Source organism: Elephas maximus, chromosome 1 (assembly GCF_024166365.1).
Source record: "Elephas maximus indicus isolate mEleMax1 chromosome 1, mEleMax1 primary haplotype, whole genome shotgun sequence".
In the NCBI taxonomy this organism is placed as follows: domain Eukaryota; kingdom Metazoa; phylum Chordata; class Mammalia; order Proboscidea; family Elephantidae; genus Elephas; species Elephas maximus.
This window is the reverse complement of record NC_064819.1, coordinates 174688027-174710801: the sequence shown is the minus strand read 5'-3', so window position 1 is coordinate 174710801 and position 22775 is coordinate 174688027.

Genomic DNA, 22775 nt, shown 5'->3' with positions numbered 1-22775 from the left:
GTAAGCCATCTCTTGAACCCAGACTTCACTCTCTGTGTTAAGCTCTCTGAGATTTTACCATTGGCTTCATTTCTTAACTTTCATTTTCTGTTGTCTCTTCAAACACTTTGCATGTATATTCACTGCTATCTGTTGGTTGGTGAATAAACCACTCTCAGTTCCTCCCTTTCAGTATTTTTGGCTGTTAAAAGGTCTCAGAGCTTAATATAGCCTTATATTGCTGTCTTGAAGACAGCACCTCTCCTTGAAGAGCAGCTCAGAGTACCCCCACTTGGTACTCACTGCTCATTTTGTTTTCTTGTGTACATGTTAAGATTTTCATTGCATGTGCACTTAAGGCTCAGACTCATAGCAGGATGGGGAATGCCACTTCTAAGGATTTGGTGGGGCTGGCATCCAGGACCCCTGTGGCTTATGTGCACAAGCAATACAGCCCCAGTACATGCTTGTTCCTGGATCAGTGGCATAATTTAACTAAAGATAGTCTAAAGGACCAGTGGCTATTGTGGGGTACTTTTGACCTAGGTAAACTAATTTTTCTGCACAGTAAATAAGAAGGAAAAGAGTCCCAGATTAAACAGGCACACTGGGGCTTATATTTAGATTGGTACATAGAAGCTTCCAAAAGGCATCAGGAAAGTAGATTGGCATCTATGCAGTTTACCATCTCCAAATTGACTGAAACATGTAAAAAAAAAAAAAAAAAAAACTCCAATGCCAGGCAGCAATCACTCCTCAGCTGACACCGACTACTCCCTCTCCAGCTGAGTCCTCTCTGTACCGGTCTTTGCCTTCTTACTCTTCTACTAACACCTTCTCCAAACTTCCTTTCTTCCCTAAAAACTCTCCTAAATATATATATAAAAAAAAAAAATGCCTCCTAAATAGGAGAAGCCTATTCCTGAAATGCCCTTTGAAGCTGGCCCCTGGCTCCAGGGATCAGCACTAGAGAAATCCCTAGGGAACCAGTCATGTCTTTTGTTGTCTGGACTCATACTGAGCTGCATAGCATTGTTAAGGACTTCCTAGTCTTACATAAAGACCCCTACCAATTTTCTAAAGAATCTAAAGTCTTTGTTAAAACTTACCAGCCTGGATTACCTGATTTATGTCAACTAGTGCACATACTAGTCAGCCCTGGGAATGCACAGATATGGCTAGAAGAGGCTGACTGGAAAGATCCCCAAGCTAGTTTGGCCCTAGATACTACCAAGACAGCCCAGGATTTTACTCAAAGAGACCCAAAAGAAAGGACAGAATTTACTGGGTTCTCTTAATAAAGCCTTTCCTCCAGTACTTGATTGGACTAAAATTCATTCATGCACACAGAATAAAGGTGAGAGCATGTGTGATTATCAAGACTGGCTATATCAAAGGCTTGTTTCAAATTCTGAGTTGGCTTCTTTGACCCCTGAGTGACAGGGACCTTTAATGCAGCTTTCATATCTGGTCTTAATCCTGAATAATCTGCCTTAGTGAAGAGGCATCGAATGGACTGGAAGGCCGCCCCCATAGCTGAATTGACAGGCTAAGCCCATGAACTGACCCTAACTATGGAAACTAAACAAGCTAGTAAGGCAAACAAATTAATGGCTCTGCAATAGCAGCAGTTACAGTCCCCTGGCCAGGAGAATTTCAAATCTCCTGGATCATCCCAATCTGGTGTTTGCTATTACTGCAAAAAACCCAGGCACTTTAATAAGGATTTTATAAAATTGAAGAACAAAATAAGGAATCAACCACTAACCCCCTCCACCCCCAAGCTGGAATGATAGGGTTCTGGGGAATGCACAGAGGCTTTTCCCATGGTGGCTTTAAATTGTCAAGGAGAGGAGGCGGGGCCAAGATGGTGGAGTGGTCAGACACTTCCAGTGAACCCTCATACAAAAAGACCCCCCCCAAAAAAGTTAAATGATTACAGTTCTGACAAGCTAGAAGCCTTGAACATCAAAGGCAAAGTTAGAAAAAGTACTGAGTGGTAGGTGGAGGGAGAGACAGTTCAGAAGCAGAGAGGAGTTCCCAGACCTGAATCTCTGGAAACCCTCAGGCACCATTCCCCAGAGTGACTTTGTCGGGCTGGTGGTAGCGTTTGGCTGCAGTTTCCTCAGGGGAAAACAGCCAGCCACACAGCCTACTCACACCTCTGCAACCAGAGAGCAGCACTTTCAGCAAAAGCTAAGTACTTGCATATATTTCACCATGCCCCTAGCCCCCAAGCCAGCTTCAGTGGCTTCTGATTTCCCTGGGCCTGAGATAGGTCGTGTTGTATGCTCTGAGCCATTCTCCCGGCCTTGAAGAAGGAGTAAATTCACAATTGCGGAAAAGATCATCTTCCAGCTCCACTAGCCTGGGGAGCTCAGGACAGAAGCAGCTCCTGTCCAGGCATAAACAGTCTGTGGACCTTGAATAACTTTCCCTGCTGCATGGACATGTGTGGGCCTATTTTGGAAGAATAGACCCTTGTTGGCAGACTACAACTGTTTTAGCTATGCAGTGGAGGGGTGGGTGTTTGAAGTTTGACACCATTTTGCCTATTAAACATGGTCCTCACCTACCCACATCAGGGGCCTAAGGACTGGTGGCTCCATTCAGGTCACCCACCTGCAACGGGGTCCAAGGATGACTGGTACCCCCCCAGTCTTTACAACCAAAAGCAATGAGTGCACAAGGTCTGTCTACAGAACCCACACACCTGTACCTCTAGGGAAGAGGGATGTGCTTTCCTCACAGACACTTGGGGGATGGTTGTCAGCCCCCTGCCTTGTTCTGTGTGTGATCTCCTGCTGCAACCAGATACCAGTACCTATGCCAATCACCACTGTCCCTCTAAGACTGTAGGGCAGAGCCTGTACCACACACGTCATGACCAACTGCCTGGACACCTAAGCTGAATCCATACAAGAAAAGTGAATGGACTCCTAGGCTCATACACAAGGTAACAGCTCTAGGCATCTAGTGACAGGACGATAGAGCTCCAAAGGCAAAAATAATCAAGCTACCTCACTCAAGCAACCTATTTGGGCATATCAAAACAAACAAACAAAAAAAAAAAGCAAGAAGCTAGGATATAGTAAGCAAACATAAAATAAACTAACACAATAGCTTATACATGGCATGGAGACGACAGCCAATATCAAATCATGTAAAGAAACAGACCATGATCATTTCAACAAGCTCTCAAAACAAAGAATCAAGGGATCTTCTGGATGAAGGTGCCTTCCTGGAATTACTGGATGCAGAATACAAAAGATTAATATACAGAACTCTTCAAGACATCAGGAACGAGATCAGGAAGGTGATCAGGCAATACGCAGAACAAGCCAAGGATCACACAGATAAAGCAGTTAAAGAAATTAAAAAGGTTGTTCAAGAACATAATGAAAAATTTAATAAGCTGCAAGAATCCATACAGAGACAGCAATCAGAAATTCAGAAGATTAACAATAAAATTACAGAATTAGACGGCTCAATAGAAAGTCAGAGGAGCAGAATTGATCAAGTGGAAGGCAGAATTGGTGAGACTGAAGATAAAGCACTTGACGCCTATATATTTGAAGAAAAATCAGATAAAAGAATTTAAAAAAATAAAGAAACCCTAAGAATCATGTGGGACTCTTATCAAGAGAAATAACCTACGAGTGATTAGAGTGCCAGAACAGGGAGGGATAACAGAAAATACAGAGAGAATTGTTGAAGATTTGTTGGCAGAAAAGTTCCCTGATATCGAGAAAGAAGAGAAGTTATCAATCCAAGATGCTCATTGAACTCTACATAAGGTAGATCTTAAAAGAAAGTCACCAAGACATATTATAATCAAACCTGCCAAAACCAATGATAAAGAGAGAATTTTAAAAGCAGCTAGGGTTAAACAAAAAGTCACCTACAAAGGAGAGTCAATAAGAATAAGCTCAGACTACTCAGCAGAAACCATGCAGGCAAGAAGTTAGTGGGATGACTTATATAAAGCATTGAAGGAAAAAAATTGCCAGCCAAGAATCATATATCCAGCAAAACTGTCTCTCAAATATGAAGGTGAAATTAGGACATTTCTAGATAAATGGAAGATTAGGGAATCCATAAAAACCAAACGAAAATTACAAGAAATATTAAAGGGAGTTCTCTACTTAGAAAATCAATATCAGATACCAGACTAGAACACTGGACAGGGCAATAAGAGGTCAACCTAGACAGAAAATCACAAAACTAAATCAAGACAAAAAAAATGCTCAAATAAGGAAACACCGATGTTATTATGTGAAAGAAGGTAACATGAAACAAGAAAGAGGGACTAAGAAATGTAGTCATAGATTGTTCAAATGGAGAGGAAGACAAGGTGATATGAGGAAATAAAAGTTAGGTTTAAACTTGGAAATATAGTGGTAAATATTAAGGTAACCACAGAGGAGACTAACAATCCTACTCATCAAAATAAAGTACAAGAAAAAAATAGAGACTCAGCAGAAACAAAATCAAATACAAAGAATAAGAGAAAAAGGCAATATATAAAGATAAACTACTCAGCAAAAAAATTAAGTGGGAAAAAGGAACTGTCAACAGCACACAAAAGAAGACATCAAAATGATACCACCAAATTCATACGTATCCATAATTACTCTAAATGCCCCAATAAAGACAGAGTGGTAGAACAGACTTAAAAAATACATGATCAGACTATATGCTACCTACAAGAGACACACCTTAGACTTAGAGAAACAAAGATACCAAAACTGAAAGGATGGAAAAAAATATATCCAGCAAACAACAATCAAAAAAGAGCAGAAGTGGCATTATTAATTTCTGACAAAATGACTTTAAATCCACCACAAAGAATAAGGAAGGACACAATATAATGATTAAAGGCAGAATATACCAGAAGGATATAACCATATCAAATATTTATGCACCCAATGACAGGGCTGCAAGATATAAAACAAACTCTAACAGCACTGAAAAGTGAGATAGTGCCACAATTATAGTAGGAGACTCCAACACACCACTTTCAGTGAAGGAAGCTCGATAAAGACATGGAAGATCTAAATGCCACAGTCAATCAACTTGACCTCATAGACATATACCGAACACTCCACCCAACAGCAGCCAAGTATACTTTCATTTCCAACACACATGAAATATTCTCTAGAACAGACCACATATTAGGTCATAAAGCAAGTCTTAGCAGAATCAAAACATCGAATTGTTACAAAGTGTGTTCTCTGACCAAAAGGCCATAAAAGTAGAAATCAGTAACAGAAAAAGCAGATAAAAGAAATCAAACACTTGAAAACTGAACAATACCCTGCTCAAAAATGACTCGGTTATAGAAGATATCAAGGATGTAATAAAGAAATTCATAGAATCCAATGAGAATGAAAACAGTTCCTATCACAACCTTTGGAACACAGCGAAAGCAGTCCTCAGAGTTCAACTTGTATCAATAAATGCACACATCCAAAAAGAAGAAAGGGCCAAAATCAAAGAATTATCCCTGCAACTTGAACAAATAGAAAGAGAGCAACAAAAGAAACTCTCAGGCACCAGATGAAAGCAAATAATAAAAATTACAGCAGAATTAAATAAAATAGAAAACAGAAAAAAAAAAAAAAAACTGAAAGAATTAACAAGACCAAAAGCTGGTTCTTTGAAAAAATTAACAAAATTGATAAACCATTGGCCAAACTGACAAAAGAAAAACAGGAGAGGAAGCAAATAACCTGAATAAGAAATGAGATGGGTGACATTAAAACAGACCCAACTGAAATTAAAAGAATCATATCAGATTATTACAAAAAATTGTACTTTAACAAATTTGAAAACCCAGAAGAAATGGATGAATTCCTAGAAACACACTATCTACCTGCCTAAGACAACAGAGGTAGAACAACTAAATAAATCCATAAAAAAGAATACACTGAAAGGTAATAAAAAAAACTCCCAATTGAAAAAAGCCCTGGTCCTGACGGCTTCACTGCAGAGTTCTACCAAACTTAGCGAAGAGTTAACACCACTACTACTAAAGGTATCTCAGAGCATAGAAAAGGACGGAATACTCCCAAACTTATTCTATGAAGCCAGCATATCCCTGATACCAAAACCAGGTAAAGACACAACAAAAAAGGAAAATTACAGACATATATCCCTCATGAACTTAGATGTAAAAATTCTCAACAAAATTCTAGCCAATAGAATTCAACAACATATCAAAAAAATAATTCCCCATAACCGAGTGGAATTCATACCAGGTATGCAGGGATGGTGTAACATTAGAAAAACAATTAATGTAATCCATCATATAAGTAAAAGACAAGAACCACATGATTTTATCAATTGATGCAGAAAAGGCATTTGACAAAATTCAAGACCAATTCATGATAAAAACTCTCAGCAAAATAGGAATAGAAGAAAAATTCTTCAACGTAATAAAGGGCATTTATACAAAGCCGACAGCCAACATCATCCTAAATGGAGAGAGTCTAAAAGCATTCCCCTTGAGGTTAGGAACCAGACAAGGATACCCTTTATCACCACTCTTATTTGACATTGTGCTAGAGGTCCTAGCCAGAGCAATTAGGCTAGAGAAAGAAATAAAGGGCATCCAGGTTGGTAAGGAAGAAGTAAAAGTATCTTTGCAGATGACATGATCTTATACACAGAAAACCCTAAAGAATCCTCAAGAAAACCACTGAAACTAATAGAAGAGTTCAGCAGAGGATCAGGATACAAGATAAACATACAAAAGTCAGTTGGATTCCTCTACATCAACAAAAAGAGCATTGAAGAGGAAATCACCAAATCAATACCATTCAGAGTACCCCCAAGAAGATAAAATACTTAGGAACAAATCTTACCAGAGACATTAAAGACCTATACAAGGAAAACTACAAGACACTACTGCAAGAAACCAAAAACATACCTTGCTCATGGATAGGAAGACTTAACACTGTAAAAATGTCTATTCTACCAAAAGCCATCTATAGATACAATGCAGTTCCAATCCAAATTCCAACAACATTTTTTAATGAGGTGCAGAAACAAATCAACAACTTCATATGGAAGGGAAAGAGGCCCTGGATAAGTAAAGCATTACTGAAAAAGAAGAACAAAGTGGGAGGCCTCACTCTACCTGATTTTAGAACCTATTATGCTGCCACAGTAGTCAAAACAGCATGGTACTGTTACAACAACAGATCCATAGACCAATGGAACAGAATTGAGAATCCAGACATAAATCCATCCACATAGGAGCAGCTGATATTTGACAAAGGCCCAAAGTCAGTTAAATGGGGAAAAGACAGTCTCTTCAATAAGTGGTGCTGGCATAACTGGATATCCATCTGCAAAAAAATGAAACAAGACCCATACTTCACACCATGCACAAAAATGAACTCAAAATGGATCAAAGACCTAAAGGATAAAGATCATGGGAGAAAAAATAGGGACAATGGTAGGAGCCCTAATACATGGCATCACAATATACAAAACATTGCCAACATCACAGAAGAGAAACTAGATAACTGGGAGCTCCTAAAAATCAAACACCTGTGCTCATCCAAAGACTTCACCAAAAGAGTAAAAAGGTAACTTACAGACTGGGGAAAACTTTTTAGCTATGACATTTCTGATCAGCATCTGATCTCTAAAATTTACATGATACTGCAAAAACTCAACTGCAAAAAGACAACCCAATTAAAAAATGGACAAAGGATATGAACAGGCACTTCACTAAAGAAGATATTCAGGTAGCTAACAGATACTTGAGGAAATGCTCACAATCATTAGCCGTTAGAGAAATGCAAATAAAAACTACCATGAGATCCCATCTCACGCCAACCAGCTTGGCATTAATCCAAAAAACACAAAATACTCAATGTTGAGAGGTTGTGGAGTGACTGGAACACTTACACCTGGATGGTGGGAATGTACGATGGTACAACCACTTTGGAAATTGATATGGTCCTTCCTTAAATAGCTTGAAATAGAACTACCATATGATCCAGCTATCTCACTCTTTGAAATATATCCTAGAGAATTAAGAGCCTTTACACGAACAGATATATGCACACCCATGTTCATTGCAGCATTGTTTACAATTGCAAAAACATCAAAGCAACCAAGGTGTCCCTCAGTGGATGAATGGATAAATGAATAATGGTGTTTTCACACAATGGAATACTATGCATCGATAAAGAACAGTGATGAACCCATGAAACATTTCATAACGTGGAGGAACTTGGAAGGCATTATGATTGAAATTAGTCAGTTGCAAAAGGACAAATATTGTGTGAGACCACTATTATAAGAACTCGATAAATAGTTTAAACAGAGAAGAAAATATTCTTTGATTGTTATGAGAGGGGGGAGGGAGGGAGGAAGAGGGATTTTCACTAAAGAGATAGAAGAACTATTTTAGGTGAAGGGAAAGACAACACACAATACAGGAGAGTTCAGCACAACTGGACTAAACTAAAAGCAAAGGAGTTTCCTGAATAAATTGAATGCTTCAAAGGCCAGTGTAGCAGGGGCAGGGGTTTGGGGACCATGGTTTCAGGGGACATCTAAGTCAATTGTCATAATAAAATCTATTAAGATAACATTCTGCATCCCACTTTGGAGAGTGGCGTCTGGGGTCTTAAATGCTAGGAAGCAGCCATCTAAGATGCATCAATTGGTCTCAACCCACCTGGAGCAAAGGAGAATGAAGAACACAAAAGACACAAGGTAAAAATGATCCCAAGAGACAGAAAGGGCCATATAAACCAGAGACTACATCAGCCTGGGACCAGAAAAACTAGATGATGCTCAGCTACAACCAATGACTGCCCTGACAGGGAACACAACAGAGAACCCCTGAGGGAGCAGGATAGCAGCGGGATGCAGTCTTTAAATTCTCGTAAAAAGACCAGACTTAATGGTCTGAGACTAGAAGTACCCCAGAGGTCATGGTCCAGAGACCTTCTATTAGCCCAAGACAGAAACCATTCCCAAAGCCAACTCTTCAGACAAGGATTGGACTGGACTATGGGATAGAAAATGATACTGGTGAAGAGAGAGCTTCTTGGATCAAGCAGACGCGTGAGACTATGTGAGGAGCTCCTGTCTGGAGAAGAGATGAGAGGGCAGAAGGGGTCAGAAGCTGGCCAAATGGACAGGAAAATAGAGAGTGGAGGGAAGAAGTGTGCTGTTGCATTAGAGGGAGAGCAACTAGGAGTATATAGCAAGGTGAATTTAAGTTTCTATATGACAGCCTGACTTGGTTTGTAAACTTTCACTTAAAGCACAATAAAAATAAAAAAATAAATAATGTCAAGGAGAAAGTACAGTTCAAATTAACGGACAGTCTTTTAAGTTTTTACTGGTACAGGTGCTACCATGTCTGCAATCACGTATTTGCAGAAGGCCCTGCTCCAGAGTACCCAAATCTCTAAAGTTGTGGGAGTTATAAATCAGGTACATACTGTGCCTCACTCTAAACCAGTTCCTGTAGATGACTTACACCCTTTCTTACTTAGTGAGACTACTCCTGTAAACCTATTGGGAAGAGACTTTCTGCCCAAATAGAATTATCATAGTCAGTTTAATGAAAACCAAAAAAAAAAAAAAAAAAACCAAACCCACTGCCATCGAGTCGATTCCAACTCATAGTGACCCTATAGGACAGAGTAGAACTACCCCATAGAGTTTCCAAGGAGCATCTGGTGGATTTGAACTGCCAACCTGTTGGTTAGCAGCTGTTGCACTTAACCACTACACTGCCAGGGTTTCCAAGTTTAATGAAGGAGGAGAAATATTAGATTTTTCAGATTCTTTATCCAACAGGAATTTAGAGAATTTAGAAGTAACGTAGGAGGATACTCTTTCTCATTTGCAGAAGATGAGTCTCCAGTCTTCAGAGAGTACTCTTAGTCCTTTCTTTCTAAGGAACTACTTTCTTCAGTGCCAGAAGCTTTATGAGCTACCAGATCTACTGATGTGTGCTGGGTTCTATTGGCTGAACTTATAAAAATCCAACTAGACACCTATAAACCTTCACCTAAAGTGTCCCAATACCCTTTGAAACATGAGGAAAAGGAAGAACTAACCCCAGTCATTCAAGATTTCTTATCTAAAAGTTTATTTAATTGCTGTACCAGCCCTTGTAACACTGCTGTGTTCTCTGTAAAGAAACCTAATAACCAAGGATGGCAATTTGTGGAAGACTTGAGAGCTGTCAATAACATTGTTGTTCTTCAACTCCCTGTAGTACCTAATCCTCATCTGCTACTTGTAGATGTGCCTCCAAATGCCACTCACTTTACAGTACTGGACCTTTTTAGTGATTTTTTAAAGTATTCCTGTTCATTCCATAAGTCAATATTTGTTTGCCTTTACTTGGAAGGATCAACAATTTACCTGAACTGTGATGCCTCACAGCTTTACTGAATCGCCAACATACGTTTCCCAAATTTTGCGTGCAGATTTACAGTCCTTACAGTTTATTCATCAGTATGTTTTATTACAATATGTACATGATATGTTGGTCTGTTCAAATTCATACCAGAATTGCTTGGAAAACAGCTCAATATTGTTAAAGCACCTGAGTGCTGGAGGTTATAAAGCCATCATGGAAAAATTGATGTTAACCCAACCTTCAGTAAAATATCTAGGCAATGTTATCTCATCAGCAGCTGTCACTATGGACCCTAAGAGAAAAGAGGCAATTTTGACTTACCTTGTTCCTAAATACCAAGAAACAACTGAGAAGTTTTATTGGTCTTTGTGCATATTGTAGGGCTCAGATTCTCAATTTTTTCTTTACTGGCTCAGCCCCTTTACCAACACTTGAAGGTTTCTGAACCTGATCCTTTTCAATTACAAGAAGAAGGAAGAAAGACCATTAATGGATTTAAGAGCCTGTAATCAATACAGCAGCTTTAAGATTTCAAAATTATGACCTACGTTTTCTCTTTTTGTACATGAGTTTTCAGGTAATGCTTTGGTTGCATTAACGTGCAGAAACATGAAGACCATCAACAGAGTCCTGTTGATTAATATAGTTTAGAAACTTGATCTGGTGGCCAGAGGTTACCCACCCTGTTTGAGACCAGTAGCAGCAACAGCCAAGTTGGTAGAAACCACCACCGATATTGTTTTATAGAACTTTATTGATGTTTATGTACCTCATCCAGGGTCTGCTATCTTTAACTGAGACCTGACCCAACAGCTCTCTGTTAATAGGCTCACCTTTTATGAAATTTTACTTTCAGCCACCTCTAATGTATGACTGGAGCCCTGGTGGTGAAGGGGTTAAGAGCTTGGCTGCTAACCAAAATGTCAGCAGTTCAAATCCACCAGCCACTACTTGGAAACCCTATGAGGCAGTTATATTCTGTTCTATAGGGTTGTTATGAGTCAGAATCAACTCAATGGTAACAGGTAGGTAATGTACCACTGTACATGGTGACTACCCTAAACCCGGACACCTTACTCCCTGATCAAAAGGCCCCAAGATTGCTTAGGTTTAGCTGTTATGTCCTAGAAGAGACCTAAGGGATACTAAATCTTGACCAAATATTATTTGCTGATGGGTCTTATTTGAAACCTGACCCTGCCAGCTTAAACCATCAGGCTGGATATTCTGTCGCTACGTCCACTGAGATCCTTGAAAGTCAGGCAATCCCTAAAGCCACCTCAGCCCAATAGGCTGCATTAAAAGCTCTTACCAGCAAAAGAAAAACAAGCCAAACCTGTTGCTGTCAAGTCAATTCTGACTCGTAGTGACCCTATAGGACAGAGTAGAACCACCCCATATGCTTTCCAAGAAGTGCCTGGTAGATTCTTGGTTAGCAGCCAACCTCTTGGTTAGCAGCCATAGCTCTTAACCACGAAACCATCAGAGTTTCTCCAAAAACTCTTACCAGTGCCTGTCAAATGGCCTCAAGGAATCCCATGAGTATTATATGGATGCGAGGTATGTTTTGGGGGTGGTTCATAGTTGGGGATGCTTTGGAAACAACGAGGATTCCTGACCTCTTCAGGGCCCATCATTTTAAGAATGGCAAATTAATAGCAGAACTGTTAGAAGCTTTATTACAACCTTATGAAATTGTTGTGATTAACATTCAGGCCCATCCACCAAAAGGGGCTCCTCTAACTGAGGAAATTAAAGGGAATAACTTAGCCGACCAGGCTGCTAAGAAAGCTGCCTCTACCACTATTCACGCTTCTGTGATTAATAAAGGTAACTGCTACATTTGTTCTAACAATGACCTGGCTGTGTCTGATAGTCTATTAGTTAAAGATTCCAATACTACTGGAGTCATCTGGCAAAATCCTGTGAGCCACCAAATTATGGACCCAGATGAGGAGAAGGAATATTGGGAAAAAAAAGAAGGTTGTTGGATGAGCTGGCACACCCATACTTGGGAAGGGCCTAACTAGAAGCATGTTTCACATTCCTCTACCTTGAACTCTAATAACCACTTAGGGAGACACAAAATAATTGACTTATTATAAGAATTTGGTGGGGAAATTTTTTCAGGGCTGCAGAACATGTCACTTCTTTATGCTCTCTCTGCCTTCTATGTAATCCCAGTAAAACTTTGAAACCCCCACCAGGACAATATCAGTTGCTTTCTGGTTCCATAATAGAATGGCAACTTGATTTTATCCAGCTGCCCCCCTCTAATGGATATAAATATGTTTTAGTCATGATTTGTTTATTTTCTTATTGGGTAGAAGCTTTCCCTTGCAGGAATGCTACTGCACCTTTGTTACTAAGAAATTTTGGAAAATATCATCCCTACTTGGAGTACTCCAAAGACTGCTTGCAGTGACAGGAATTTATTTCACCATTCAAATTATATAAGAATTGAATATATAGATCAAACTTTTTTTCAGATGACATTGAACTCAAGCCTTAAGCTAGCACTGTCATCCATCAAAGTGATTCCCGTAATGTGGCCATCCTCTCACCCTAACCTTCATGAACTATCACTGAAGCAGAATATCCAGTCATGGTATATTGAAGAACCCAGACGGTGCCTTGGCTACCTAATAGTAGCACCCAGAATCTTTAATGGCTCATAATACTGAGCAACAATCTTTGAACTAACAGTCCATGCAGAGGAAACATTCTTGAAGAGTGCAATCAAAGAATTTCTAAAAAATCCTTGATCAGAAGGAGGAAATGCAAAAGTCCTAAATTTGGGCATATTTTTTTTTTTTGATCGTGAGGACTGCTAACCCAGACTTGGGATCAATAATTTACTGCTTTTGTTAACTTGTAACCATTATACAGACTTAATCTTATAATTTAGGAAATGTTTTCTTTGTAATCAAGATAAGAAAGAATGTTGTCAGCTTGTTCCTGAAAAGCCTTGATACAGTGTATCTAACCTCCACATTCCTAGAAAGGAATGCCTTGCAATTGTCTTGCAACCACCCTATAAACCCCCTACAGTCACCAAGTAGTAACTAATCAACAAAGACTCTGTAAACCAATTATGTTAACATCTCTGCTTCAAGATATCCCGCCTCCCACTTCCTTGAATCATCAAGCACCTATCAGAAATTTTGTATTGTTCTTGATTTTACTATATAAATATGCCTTTGTAATTGCACCATTTTAGACAGCTGCAGTTTCACTTTGTGGACTGTGTGTTTCCCCAGTTTAAACTGTATCTTGCCTTCAATAAAACTCTTTGCTTTTGCTTTAACAGAGTACATGATATTACTCTTTGAAATTGTCAACATTGGAAAAAGGCCATATCATTTGGTGCTAAGTATCTTGTAAAGAATAATTAAATTGAAAATATTTTTGAGCACGAATTACATATAAGGCATGGTAGGAGGCACTGTGGATGATTTAAAACGCTGTAAAGGCTTTCATTCTGTCAATAAGCATTTGTTGAGCACCTGTGTGCCAGGCACTGCACTAGATACTGGAGGCGCAGATATTGAAAACTAAGTTCCTGTCTTCAAGGGGCTCTCAGACTAGTGAGAGATACAACTAGCACAATAAAAAGCACAGTGTTACAAGTGATGTGATACACGTATGCTAAGGTTTTAGACTGTGCTGTGTGTGTCTTGAGGGATGAACATCAGTTAGTTTGGTGAAGCCACTGAAGGACCCTAGTAGAAGAGTGACATTGTCATACTTGGTTATACAAAAAAATCACTTTGGCTACTGCAGAGAAAATACAAGAAGTGAGCAAGCTGTGGGGAAAGCAGGCCACTTAGGAGGATGCTGCCATAGCAGTTATCCAGATTAGCAATGATATGAACTTGAACAAAAATAATGTACGTAAGGATGGTGAGGAGGGAACAGCTTTGCGAGATTTTTTTTTTTCCAGTTCCAGTTGCTGACCAGTCGATTTTGACTCATGGCAACTCCAAGTGCATCAGAGTAGAGCTGTGCTTCATGGGGTTGTCAATGGCTGACTTTTTGGAAGTAGAATGCCAGGACTTTCTTCCAGGCATCTCTGGGTGGACTTGAATCTTCAATCTTTTGGTTAGCAGCTGAGAGTACATTAACCATTTGTAGCACCCAGAGACTCCCATAAAAATGTATTTAGGAAGTGGAATTAATAAGACTTTGCCCTCTAGAAAAGTACCATCTGGTTGGGCAAATAGAGCAGATTAAAGTCAATAAATAATACACAATTTAACAATTCAAGACAACACAACTAATACGTATGAAGGCCTGCTATGGCACAGAGCAATACTTGGGCTGTTAGGTTGTTTTTAACACATGTTTATTGACTGGACTACTGACTCCCATACAACTCTGCTGCCAAATGGACACAGAATGAGACAAATCTTGCAACCTAAGGCCAGTCTGATTTGGTAGAAATCAGATGCTTGCTTCCCAATTTTCACATTTTTTTTTTATGGGGCAGGGGGGAGCTGGGGACATATTTTCAACATCAACTTTTTCCATTCTGAAAGGTCACTTTTTGATCTTACCATTGAGATTTTTCTAAATTGTGGCAAAAAAGGAAAATATATATATATACATATATAAAACAAAACTTTTGCCTTTTCAAGAATTTTTATATATACAATTCAGTGACATTGATTACATTCATTATATAATCCTTTTCCAAATTATTCCACCACCATTAACAGAAACTCAGTGCCCCTAAGCAATGACTTCCTCTTCACTCCTCATTCTCATTCCTGGTAACACCTAGTAAACTTTAGTTGCTATACATTTGCCTGCGTAAGTGGGATCATACAATATTTGTCTTTTTATGACTGACTTATTTCACTTAGCATAATGTTTCCAAGGTTCATCCATGTTGTAGCACATATCAAGATTCCATTTCTATTGATAGCTAAGTACCCTATTGATGATTGTAGTTGGATCCTGTTGTGCATAGGGTCACCATGAGTTGGGGCCAACTCCACAGCAGGTAACAACAATATTCCATTGTACGTATATACCACAATTTGTTATCCATTCATCTGTTGATGGACATTTTGGTTATTGTGAACACGGCTGCAATGAACATTGGTGTACATGTTTCTGTTTGTGTTCCTGCTTTCAATTATTTTGGGTGTACACTGATTAGGAGTTTCTAAAATCAAACTGAGGCTCTCAGCAAAGCCAAGATGGCTGACAACTAGGCTCTGAATAAAGAGTTAATCCAGGTCACTCTGAGTAAGAGGGGAAGGAGACAGAAAGAAAAGTATGTGCTTAGAATGTTCCAGGAAGCATGTGATGCAAATGCGATGTCCTCAGAACCAATGTTTTGCACAGATGGTCTTCTGGAAGTAGATAAGATTAACTGATATGAAGAAAGAGCTGTTTCTGAAACATTTGTGGGATTAATCATGCCTGACTTTGTGTATAAAAACTCAACTTTGTCTCCAGGAAGACAGAGCATTTTGGGAATTCTTCCTGAATACTGCCCAATTCAAATCGTTATACACCCTCAATAAAACTCTTTACTTTTGCTTTGAGTAGACTCAGACTTTACTCTTTGACAATACCTAGGACTGGGATTGCTGGTCACATGCTAGTTATGTGTTTAACTTTTTGAGAAACGATTTAACTATTTTCCACAGTGGCTGTACCATTTTGCATTCCCACCAGCAATGGATGAGGTTTCCGATTTCCCCATATCCTCTCCAACACCGGATTTTTTTGATCATAGTCATTCTAGTGGGTGCGAAGTGGTATCTCATTGTGGCTTTGGTCTGCATCTCTCTAATGACTACAGGGTCACCATGAGTCGAAATCAACTTGATGGCAATAGGTTTTTTTTTTTTTGGAATGGCTAACAAAGGAGCCCTGGTGGCACAGTGGTTAAAGTGCTTGGCTGCTAACTGAAAGCTCGGTGGTTTGAATCCACCAGCTGCTCTGCAGGAGAAAGATGTGGCAGTCTGCTTCCAAAAAGACTATAGCCTTGGAAACCCAATGGGGCAGTTCTACTCTATGAGTCAGAATTGACTTGATGGCAAAGGGTTTAGTTTGTTTTAATGACTGTTGACGTTGAGCACATTTTCATGTGCTTGATGGCCATTTGTGTATTCTCTTTGGTGAGATATTTATTCAAGTCCTTTGGTTTTTTTTTTTTTTTTTTTTTTATTGGGTTGCCTATTTGTTGTTAAGTTGTAGGAAGTTCTTTATATATTCTGGATATTAAACCCTTATCAGATATATAGTTCCCTAAAATCTCTTCTCCCAACCTGTAGATTGTCTCTTGACTTTGTTGGTAAAATCCTTTGATGCACAAAGGCTTTTAATTTTGATGAAGTACAGTTTATCCATTTTTGTCTTTAGCTGCTTGAGTTTCATTTTTAACAGACTTAAAGGTATAAAATAGCTTTTTAAAAATAATATTATTGGCCTTGCTCTGCTGATTAAAAACAAGCTCCTCCTGAATTATTTGAACTAAATACTCAGCAAAGCAGTAAGTCCTCATTATCCAATCTCTTAAGACTAGCCATTTTATAAAATTTATAACATCTTTAATGACTGCACTTGGGCCTCCTGTGCTCAAGCATGCTGGGTTGGCTCTATAAGGATTACAGACAATCTCTTGGAGATGACTTAGAAGGAATACTAGCCACCATGATTTTTACTAAGTTACCACATTGCTTTGTATTGTACACTGAACGTAACTGATCTCACTACTTATTAGCTGTCTGAGTTTGGCCGAGACCATCTCTCTCAGCCTCAATTTCCTCATCTGTACAATGGAGATAAAAATAGTTACTATCTCCTAGAGTACTTGAAGATTAAAGTGTGACACATTTTTTTTGTAACAGATTTAGTACAGTGTTAACACATTGTTTAGTCAATGAGTGAATAAATGAATGAATGGAGTAGACAATGTATTACTTTTGGTGTACTTCCCTCTGTCTTGTCTTCCTGACACTTAAGTCTATTAACTGCCTGGACCAAATTATTAAAAATAAGTATATTAAACTGGAAATGAGGCAAAGGGAGGGCATCATGTCATTTCAATGAAATGTTAGAGAATTTTTAAATAGACCCATCCAAAGATTATTTAATTATCTAGGGGAGGGCTTGGCAAACTGTGGCCCTTGAGCCAAATCTAGTCCTCTACCTGTTCTTGTACAACCTGTGAGCTCAGAGTGATTTTTATATTTTTAAATGGTTGAGAAAAAATTTTTAATTAAAAAACTCATAGAATTTCATACATGTGAAAATTATAGGAAATTAAAATGTCGGTGTCCATGAAGTTTTATTGGAACACAGACATGCACATTCGTGTATTGTCTGTCATTGCTTTTGTGCTACAATGGCATAGTTGAATAGATGTGACAGAGACCATGTGGCCCACAAAGCCTATAATATTTACTCTCTGGCTCTTCAAGAAAATGTTTGCCAACCTCTCATCTAGGGAATGTACTTTTGTTTGAGATTAAAGACCCAGACACAGTGAAGTTACCTGTGCAAATGATTTCTGCTTAGAAGAAAAGAGAACCTCAAAGGTTATGGTTTTATTGCCATGTAGGACATTAGTCATTTTTGCATCTAATCTAGCAATCTTATGCCAACATTCCTTCTCCAATGTTGATATAACCCCTGATCCTCTAATTCTAGAGGATCCAACTTTACTATCCTGCTAGTTCCCTCATTAATGAGTTGAATACCTCTTTGCCGTGTGTTCTTTCCATATTATATGAGAATTCATATTTAAATTTTTGAAAATTTTATTCTTCAGAGTACCCAATAGGATTTTGCATATAACTGACAATAAATACTTATTAGTTATTGGATAATTTTAGGGCCTGAAACAAAACATTTGTGTTCTTCAGGGTCGAAATCTTTTTCCTTGACTCAACACGAATTATCATAGTAACAAGCCCTATTTACTGCCACTGGATCCCATTTAATATAAAACTATAGAAGCCCTGGTAGCATAATGGTTAAAAGCTTGGCTGCTAACTGAAAGATTGGTGGTTTGAACCCACCCAGTGGCTCTGCAGGAAGAAGACCTGGAAATCTGCTCCCATAAAAATCACAGCCTAGAAAACCTTATAGGGCAGTTGTACTCTGTCACATGGGGTTGCTATGAGTTGAAATGCACTCGACAGCATCTAACAACAATATAAAACCATAGCCAGTACTTTATATGCACAACTTGTGGAATGTGATCAAAATGAAATCTTACTTTGGTCTCTCACTGCCACTTTAAAAGGTACTCAGTACTGGTTATCTCCCCCTGACCCTGGATGGAAAGGTGGGTAGAGTCCTTGAATTTTCTGCTCATTTTTAGGCCACTGGAAATTCTACAGTAACTAATTCTGAACCACAGCTTCATTCCAAAATTATAATGTCGAGTGTCAGATACAAACATTAGACTTTACTTGAAAGTAAATCTTCTCCCCCCTCTTCCTGCCCTAACCTGAAGGTCTGTAATTGGCAGCGATTTCCTTCCCAGAAGGGAAAGGATTGGCTTAGACTCACCCTTCATACACTCACTAGTGGTTGTATAAGACCCAGTCTGGTCAAAGAGAGGTGGGAGGAGGGAGAAGAAAAGCAAGGGATGGAGTACTTCTTCCTGGAGTTGAGTGGCTTCAAGCTTGTTGTGCCTAGCTGATAGCTAAAGTCACTCTTGTGTAAATCTTTCCTGGGTTCTTCAGAGTTTCCCATTACTGGGACCTCTTGCCTGAGGACCCTTGACCCAAGGTCAAGCAGTAGAATTGGTTGCAATTCCTTCCTTGCTCCTAGAAATCCAGGATTCACTCCAGCTTCTGTTGCCCCTTGCGAATGGATCCCAAGATGCCCTAGCATCTGATCCTAGGTAAACCCCATACATCTCTTGCTCCAGTGATTCTGGGAGTGCAGGCCCTGCATGTTGCCACGGGATGGAAATTTAGCTTTCTCATGATTTGGGCCCCAGCCCTTTGGGCCACCCAACTGCAGGCTCAGGCAGACCCCTGGGAAACCCCCCTTACTGGGTTTGAGATGAAGGAGGAAGAACCCCCACATTCCTGTCCCCAATGAAATGTCTTCACCTCCCCCTTGCCACCTGGGTCCCGTATTTTTAGCCTCAGTCTGGTTTAACCAGTACCAGTAACCATTGAGTTGATTCCAACTCACAGTGACCCCATGTATGTCAGATTTTTCAATGGCTGATTTCCTGGAAGTTGATCACCAGGTCTTTCTTACGAAGCACCTCTGGTTGGACTCAAGCCTCCAGTCTTTTGGTTAACAGCCAAGCTTGTTAACCAAGGGACTCCCAGTCTGGTTAAGGGTTCCAAAGTTGTGGAGGGGTCTGTATGCTTCTTTGTAAGTTGTCGATGGAGGATTTGCCTCACCTTCATTTTGGATCTGATAACTGTAGTGTTAGCACCTCAGTTGAAACTTCAGTTTAAAAACCTGTTGTATTGCCGATTACCAGTTATGATCTTGCCTCCTAGGATCTTGGGTCTAAACTAGGCCTCACAAGCATGCCACTGGATCCTGAAGCTAACTGGCTGTTGGCCAGGACATTTCTCTCAGTCAAGTGAGAACGGTTGAAAAGAATGATGAGGGCAGGGATCAGAGTCAACAGGTCACTAAAGCAGAAGCACCACACCATCCCTCCACAGCAAAGACCTGAAAAACTAACTAAAACAGAGACAAATGTCAATCCTGGAACCCTAAGCATCAAATGAAGAGATAGAGAACTCAACCAAGCACTAACTGAACAGAATAAACTGACAGAGAACAGAGAGCAAGGAGAGATATGGAGTGGAGGTCCTCTATCAGCTAACACAGCACAAATTGGCCATCTTTTTTTTTTTTTAAGTCCTGTCAGAGATCAGCTGACAGGGAGTATGGGAAAGCAGCTTCACAGAGCTCCCAGCAGGAGACAGATCACCTGCTAATCAGCAATACATGCTTTCCCACCCCCTACCCTTCTTCCCCCTGCTTGGCCTTTGCCAATCCCCTGTGGCCAGGGTTGCTTGGCGAGGGAGATGCTGGCTCTGTGCCACTTGGATTCACCCCGTCCACACTGGGCACCTCTTTCCATGCCATATCTTTGTGGGTTTTTGCTTTTTTTTTTTTTGGCTTCTTTTCATTTCTTCCCTCTCTCTCACCTCCTTCCCTTCCTTTCTCTTGAACACCTGAGTTCTGTGCAGTATCTCTGTGTCTTCTTGACAGGCTGTGAAGCACCACTCAGCTAGGAAACAACTTCTACAGTCTGTGCCGCCACGTCGGTGGGATCCCTGGGGCGATTTTTTTTTTCATTTTCTTTTTTCCTTTTTGTTTTTCTTCATTTCTCAGATTCTCATCTCTCTCTACTTACCTTGTTTTCCTGTCTCCTGAATACCTGGCACTGTGTGCCATTTCTACCCCTTCTAGACAGACTGTACCATGTGGCTTGGGAGCCACTTCCCTGGTCTGGGCCGCCACATCAGTGGGATCCCTGGGGCAGTTAAAAAAATTTTTTTTTTCTTTTTTCCTTTTTGTTTTTCTTCACTTCTTGGTTTCTCATCTCTATCTACGTTCCTTCTTTTCCTGTCTCCTGAATACCTGGTGCTGTATGCCATCTCCACCCCTTCTAGATGGGCTGTCCAGTGCCTAGAGGTTTGAGAGCCACTTCACTGGTCTGCACCACCAAGCCAGTGAGCTCCCTTGGGAATTTTTTCTATTCTTCTCTCAATTTCCTGTCTCTCTCTACCATCCTTCCCTTCTTTTCTTCTGAACATCTGGCACCATGTGCCACCTCTGCTCCTTCTAGATGGTCTGTGCAGTGCTGCATCACTGGGGAGCCACTTCCTGCATCTGCACCACCACATTGGTGGGCTCCCTCAGAGCACTTTTTTTTTCTCTTTTTCTTTCTCTCTTCTTTTCTTGATCTCTTGTCTCCCTCTACCTTCCTTCCTTGCCCTTCTCCTGAACACCTGGTGCCATGTGCCATCTCTGTTCCTTCTTGACAGGCTGTGCAGCACTGCTTAGTTGGGGATCCACTCCCAGTGGGTTCTCTTAGGGCATTTTTCTTTACTATCTTTCTTCTTTTTTTCTCCTCGGTTTCTTGTCTCTCTCTACCTTCCTTCCTTTCCTTCCCTCCAACCACCTGGCATCTTTTCTCTCTCTCTCTCTCTCTCAGTTTCTAGTCTCTCTCTCTATTCCTTCCAATACTTTCCCCCAAACACCTAGCCATGTGTGCATTTCTCTTTCCTTTTTTAAAATCTAGTTTCTTCTCTCTCTCTCTCCTTTCCATTCCTTTCTCCTGCCCATCTACCTGTGTGTGCCCTCCTGTCCCTTACTGAGGAGCTGTGCCTCACTGCTTGGCTAGAAAGCCACCAACACGTGGCTTTCCTGGATTTGCACCACTACAATGCAGGCTCCCTTAGCACTTTTTGGGGGGCTCCTTTTTCTCTCTCCTCTTTCTCTTCTTTCCTATACCCACTTAGCTCCACACATCACAACCTCCTCCCTCCCTCCTGCCTATCCACACCATGTGCTGAACATTGCACCCTGAGCATCACAAGCACAGTCTACCAGAACCTGCCGTACATTGATCCCCAGCCCTGTCCTGTCAGTCCCAGTATATGCCACAAACAACCCACCCCAACACCTTCCCTTCAGCTGGACCTGGCTTGCTGCACCATAGCAGAGCAACTGGCCCTGCCTATCAGACAAGGTGGTGAGAAGTATCATGCCCACAGATGAGCAAACAATGAAGAACACACAGCTTGCCTCCTCAGACATAACCAAATAAAATTAAAAAGTAGGACAAGACAAACAAATCTACAATCAGTAAATGAAGAAAATAGTCACTGAATGCCCCAAAGACAGCAGAAAATAACAAAACATAAAAAAAGGACAAGATGGTTCCCATAGGCATCCAAAATAAAACACCAGATGACTTTCCAGTAGAAGAAAAGGCACTGGAACTACCTGATAGGGAATTCAAATCTCTAATATTCACAGCTGTCCAAGAGCTGAAGGAAAAATCAGATAAAAATGAGAAAAAATAGACAAAATCATGGAAAATGCAGACAAAACAATGGAAGGAGTCAGTAAAATAATATAGGAACAAACTAAATTCATGACTAGAAATCATACAAAAACAACAATTAGAAATCCAAAAGATAAACAACAAGATTTCAGAAATGGACATTGTCATAGAAGGTCTGAAGAGTAGGTTTGAAACAATGGAAGACAGGATCAGTGAAATTGAAGACACTTGGATAGAACTCTGTTTCAAGAAAAATCGGAAAAAAAGAATGAAGAAAAATGAAGAAGCCCTGAGAATGATGTAGGATACTATCAAAAGCAAAAATTTGCAAGTGATCAGAGTCCCAGAACAGGAGGACAAAACAGAAAA